The sequence below is a fragment of the Heterodontus francisci genome, chromosome 4 (genome assembly GCF_036365525.1).
Source record: "Heterodontus francisci isolate sHetFra1 chromosome 4, sHetFra1.hap1, whole genome shotgun sequence".
NCBI classification, from domain to species: domain Eukaryota; kingdom Metazoa; phylum Chordata; class Chondrichthyes; order Heterodontiformes; family Heterodontidae; genus Heterodontus; species Heterodontus francisci.
Window position 1 is genome coordinate 178,818,822 of NC_090374.1, and position 6,000 is coordinate 178,824,821.

Consider the following 6,000-nt stretch of genomic DNA (forward strand, 5'->3'; position numbering starts at 1 on the left):
TCTCTCCAGAGCTATTTCAGATGAGATTAATGAATTCCATCTTTGCAGACAGGTTTGTTGATTTCCAGTACAAGTGGGGGGTTACGTGCTACTCCATTTTGACTGTTACAAGTTTCCATATTCTTGTGGTTTAGATTAACAGTTGATTTTTTAATTCATAATTCTTCCATTTCATTGTTTATTTCATCACGGCTCCTTCCCTTCCCTGACACCCTTCTCAACTCCCAGCACACCCTCATCCTGCTATCTGGCATGATGAGCAAGCTGCTGATGGTGTGACCGTGGACCTCTTGCTTTTCACCCCAACCCGCAACCCTCACACCATCCTTCCCCCTCTGAGTTCCTGCTTTCAGACACGCAAGAACTGCTGCCTGTCCACCTCCAGGCAAAATAAGAGAGCAACAGCACAGCATGGATGAAGTGACACTCTCAGCCACCTGCTCAGAAAGTGCCTTTGCACATACCTTGGAGGTTATTATAGAGTTAGGATCAGCATATCATGAGTCATCCAGGCATGAGTGGGCTGCAGCCAGGCCAAGGGTTTCATGTGCCAGCTTACCAGAGGGCGAGGTCACAGACGGGTTCTGCTGCAGCAGACTCAGATGAGGACCTCAATGGGGCAGCAGCTAGGAGAGCGCTGATGAGGCACACTGTGAGATACGAGGTGCATTGCAGGCCTGCCAGACAGCCTCCTGTCAAATGTCAAGGAGCATGGAGGAACTGGGCTCCAACTTGGCAGAGGACATCATGATGAACTCTTTGCAGCTTCTGCTGCATCTCCCTTTGGTGCTGCAGACCCAAAGATACTGTCACTGCTGTCCCCATACCTTTTACAGCCTTTGTGTGGACAGGTCTCCTATTCCTCTGCCCATCCCTGTAGGGATGTGGCAATGTTCTTTGGCAAATGCACCACAACACCTCCAAAAGCATTCCCGAGTACTTTCAGACACTACCAGTGGAGGAATCACAGAATCAGAATCTTAGTTGTTACAGTGCAGAAGGAGGCCATTCGGCCCATCATGTCCACACTGGCTCTCTGAAAGAGCAATTCCCTCAGTTCCATTCCCTCGCCTTCTCCCCGTAACGCTGAACATTCTTCCTTTTCATATAACTGTCTAATTTCCGTTTGAATGCTTCAATTGAACCTGCCTTCACCACGTTCTCAGGCAGCGCATTCCAGACCTTAACCACTCACTGCATGAAAACGTTTTTTCTCATGTCACTTTTGCTTCTCTTGCCAAATGCTTTAAATCTGTGCCCTCTCGTTCTCAATCCTTTCACGAGTGGGAAAAGTTTCTCTCTATCTACTCTGTCCAGGCCCCTCATGATTTTGAATACTCTATCAAATCACCTCTCAGCCTTCTCTTCTTCAAGGAAAACAGTCCTAACTTCTCCAATCAATCTTCATAACTGAAATTCCTCATCCCTGGTGCCATTCTCGTTAATCTTTTCTGTACTCTCTCCAATGCCCTCATGTCTTTCCCAAGGTACGGCGCCCAGAACTGAATGCAGTACTTCAGCTGAGGCCGAACTAGTGTCTTATACAAGTTCAACATAACTTCCTTGCTCTTGTACTCTATGCCCTTATTAATAAAGCCCAGGATACTGTATGCTTTATTAACCGGGCTCTCAACCTGTCCTGCCGCATTCAATGACTCATGTACATATACGCCTAGGTCCCTCTGCTCCTGCACCCCCTTTAGAATTGTACCATTTATTTAATATTGTCTCTCCATGTTCTTCCAACCAAAATGAATCATTTCACATTTCTCTGCATTGAACTTCATCAGCCACCTGTCTGCCCATTCCACCTTGTCTATGTCCTTTTGAAGTTCTACACTATCCTCCTCACAGTTCACAATGCTTCCAAGTTTTGTATCATCTGCAAACTTTGAAATTGTGCCCTGTACACCAAGGTCTAGGTCATTAATATATATCAGAAAAAGCAAGGGTCCCAACATTGACCTGTGGGGAAGTCCACTACAAACCTGCCTCCAGCCAGAAAAACATTATTAACCACTACTTTTTGTTTCCTGTCACTCAGCCAATTTCATATCCATGTTGCTACAGTCCCTTTTATTCCATGAGCTACAAGCTTGCTCACAAGTCTGTTGTGTGGCACTGTATCAAATGCCTTTTGAAAGTCCATGTACACCAGATCAACTGTATTGCCCTCATCAACTCTCTCTCTTACCTCCTCAAAAAACTCCAGCAAGTTAGTTAAACATGATTTTTCCTTAAGAAATCCATGTTGGCTTTCCTTAATTAACTCGCATTTGTCCATGTGACTATTGATTTTGTCCTGAATTATTTTTTCTAGAAGTTTTCCCACCACCGAAGTTAAACTGACTAGCCTGTAATTTCTGGGCTTATCTTTACACCCTTTTTTGAACAAGGGTGTAACATTTTCAAATCTCCAGTCCTCTAGCACCACCAGAGCAAGGCTGGAAAATTATGGCCAGTGCCTCTGCGATTTCCACCCTCACTTTCCTCAGTATCCTTGGATGCATCTCATCTGGTCCTGGTGCTTTATCCACTTTAAGTACAGACAGCCTATCTAATACTTTCTCATCAATTTTAAACCCTTCTAGTGTCTGACTTACCTCCTCTTTCAACATTGCCTGGGTTGCATCTTCTTCCTTCGTAAAGACAGATGCAAAGTATTCATTTAATACCTCAGCTATGCCCTCTGCCTCTATGTGTAAATCCCCTTTCTGGTCCCTAAATGGCCTCATTCCTCCTTTTACCATCCTTTTTCTATTTATATGCTTAGAGAAAACTTTGGGATTTCCTTTTAATGCTGTCTCTTTGTTTCTCTTATTTGCCTTTTCACTTCCCCTCTGGACCTTCTATATTCAGCCTGGGTCTCAATTGTATTTTCTTCCTGGCATCTGTCATAGTTTAATACATTTTACTTACCTGCAATCAGGGAGCTTGGTGCTTTAAATAACGCTACTACTGGGCCCATCTTGCTGCTTCATGCTTCTTTGTTCAAGAACGGACAACACAAACATTGCCAGAAGCTGCGGTGTCCAATTTTGGTGTCCACGACAGCTGGTTGGGCTGCGTGACATCAGAATAGTGCCCTTTCCAGGGGATGCAGCTACGTGCTCCCATATCCATGGCAAACGCCACACAGACCATGCAAGTAACAGCCCGCCGCAGGGGAATTGAGGTAAGTCAGTAGAAGCGGTGCTATGTAAATGAATATCTCGTCCATAGAGCTGCTGGGAGACACATAAGCTGGACCTTGTGACGTATGTCATCAGATCAGTGCAAACAGCAACTTAAGCTGTCAGCGCTCCATGAACTAGTGAATGAGTTGCAGAAACAATGAGATACCTTGAAGTTATTTTTTAAAAACATAAAAACATATGGAACGTGTTTTGGACAGAAAGCTCCACCTTATCTTTGCTTTGGGTCTACCACTTCACTTCGGCAAAATCTAAAATGGGCTAAAAATTTCCATGGGGGTTCTTCCTCAAACTCATCCAACAAGTTCATGGCTGATCTGATCTCAACTCCACTTTCCTGCCTTTTCCCTATAAGCCTTGACTGCCCTATAGTTCAAGAATCTGTCTTAACTCAGCCTTGAATATACTCAATAACTCAGTCTCCACTGCTCTCTGGGTTAGAGAACTCCAAAGATTCATGACCCTCAGAGAAGAAATTCATCCTCATCTCTGTCTTAAATGGGAAGCCCCTTATTCTGAAACTATGCCCCCAAGTTCTCGATTTCCCCACAACAGGAAACATCCCCTCAGCTTCTCCCCTGTCAAGCCCCCGCAGAATCTTATATGTTTCAATAAAATCACCTCTCATTCTTCTAAATTCCAATGAGTATAGGCCCAACCTGCTTACCCTTTCCTCATAAAATAGCCCCTTCATCCCAGGAATCAACCTAGTGAACCTTCTCTGAACTGCCTTCAATGCAAGTATATCCCTGCTTAAGTAAGGAGACAAAACTGTATGCAGTACTCTAGGTGTGGCCTCATCTTAAGGTAGGATAGGAAATGGGGAGGAACCCCATAAAATATTTTACCCCACTGTCTTTCAAGAAAGTCAATCCACTGACCACAAATCAAAACTCTTCTCTCCCCTCACTCCCCACCTAAAGAACACGAATTACAAATCTCACTAATGTGAAATAAACAATTTTCTGAAACTTTCACCTGATAACTGGTTAAGCCTTCAGGCTATGATTCTGTTTTGTTTAGCGCTCGGATGTCATCTGAAATTAGCATAGACACATAACTCAAATGCTCAGAAACAATTCCTTTCTAATATTCCTCCGGCATCTACTATTTCATTGTGTTCTTAGTTTCCATGTTTCTCCCATCTTCTCTTGCTGACATACAGTTCCATGGCAACTGACAGCCCTCTGTTGCTTCACTCCTGTGGCCAGTCTTCACTTGTGAGTCTTAATGGTGAATATTTACAGGCTACTTGACTGTGGTGGATCGTACCGCTGAGCCCAATATTGTTCTCACACAACACCAACATGCACATTTTCCAGCAGAATGATGGGGCAGTTGGAAACAGGTTGGATAAGACAGAAAATTGATCTACCCACCTGATTTCCATGCTTATAGCTCGATTCACACTCGAAGGAAAAGCACACGTTCCAGGCAGCCTCCCCTATTTAAAGTTGCAGCGCTTTTAAAAGGGAAGTTGCAACAATGCACTGCAGGCCGCTGGATAATTGGTTTTGGTCACTCACAGAGAAGCCATGTTGCTGCTGGGGAAGGACAGGATTCCCAGATTCAGTGACACTGCTCTGGGCACTGTTTCAGGAGGTTGAAGCCAGGAGGGAGACAATGGTTTTTGGCAGGGGCAAGGAGCCTTCCAGAATGACCCTGAGAAGGGAGTGGGAATAGCTCATGAGTTTAGTCGATGCCCAGCGTGTAGCACCACGGATGTGGCAGCAGTGCTGAAGAGGTTTAATGACCTCACTCAGGTGGTCAAGGTGAGTAAATGTATTTGCACATCACATCTCAGACCTACCACACCACCCACCTCTCACACTGCATCCCCATCACTCACCCAGCACCACACCCTGACACTCAGTACGCACCCCTAACATCCTTACACTACATCTCACCCATGCACACCTTCAAAGTATTCCAGCCGTGCGCACACCTCTCACTGCCTCCACATGCAACCAGTTATTCAGCTATGGCAGGCATCATCCAAACACGTTGACTCACAGTCACTGATGTTCTGTCCTCTCTCTTGCAGGAGAAAGTCACGCACAACAGGCGAGAAAGCCACAGGACTAAAGGGCCAGGACATGTACATCCCTTCAGTGCCCTGGAGGAAATGATCCCTTGAATAATGGCAGCAATGCCATCGGGCCAGTGGCATCCACTGCAGAAGAGGCACCCTCGATGACAGTAAGTTGCTGCCTTATGTACGTTCTGTGCTAACTGCTCACCCTCATCCTGAAAGGTGCCAAGAAATGGAAAGTGGGATGAAGTGAGGCCTCCTAATTTCCTCCCCTTAACCCTACCCACCAGCCCCCGCCCCACCACCACTTATGCTTTTGTGCTTTCAGACAGTCAAGACCTGAGGGCTGCTCAGCCCCCACAGAAACAAATCGAGAGGCAAGGGAAGGAAGATAGCCTGGAAGAAGCAGCATCATCACTCAACCTAACACTTGCTGCCGTCTGCTCAGATATTGGTCCAGTAGGAACCTGAGGGGATAGTTTAGAGTCAGGGAATGCATATGGTGGGTCACCATGCACATGTGGGCTGCAGCCAGAACTGGGGGATACGTCAGCTCATGTGAGAACTCCCTGGAGAGTGAGGTTGCATACCATTTCTGCTGCACAGGACTCAGATGAGGGCCTGGTTGGGTTGGACTACAGGAGAAGGCTTATGGACATGAACACCAAGTTGCTTTGTACATTGGAAGGCCTACCGGACTGCCTCCAGTCACTGGCTAGGAGCATGGAGGAATCTGGTTCCACCATGGCATAGGGCACTGTGCAGAGTTTGCAG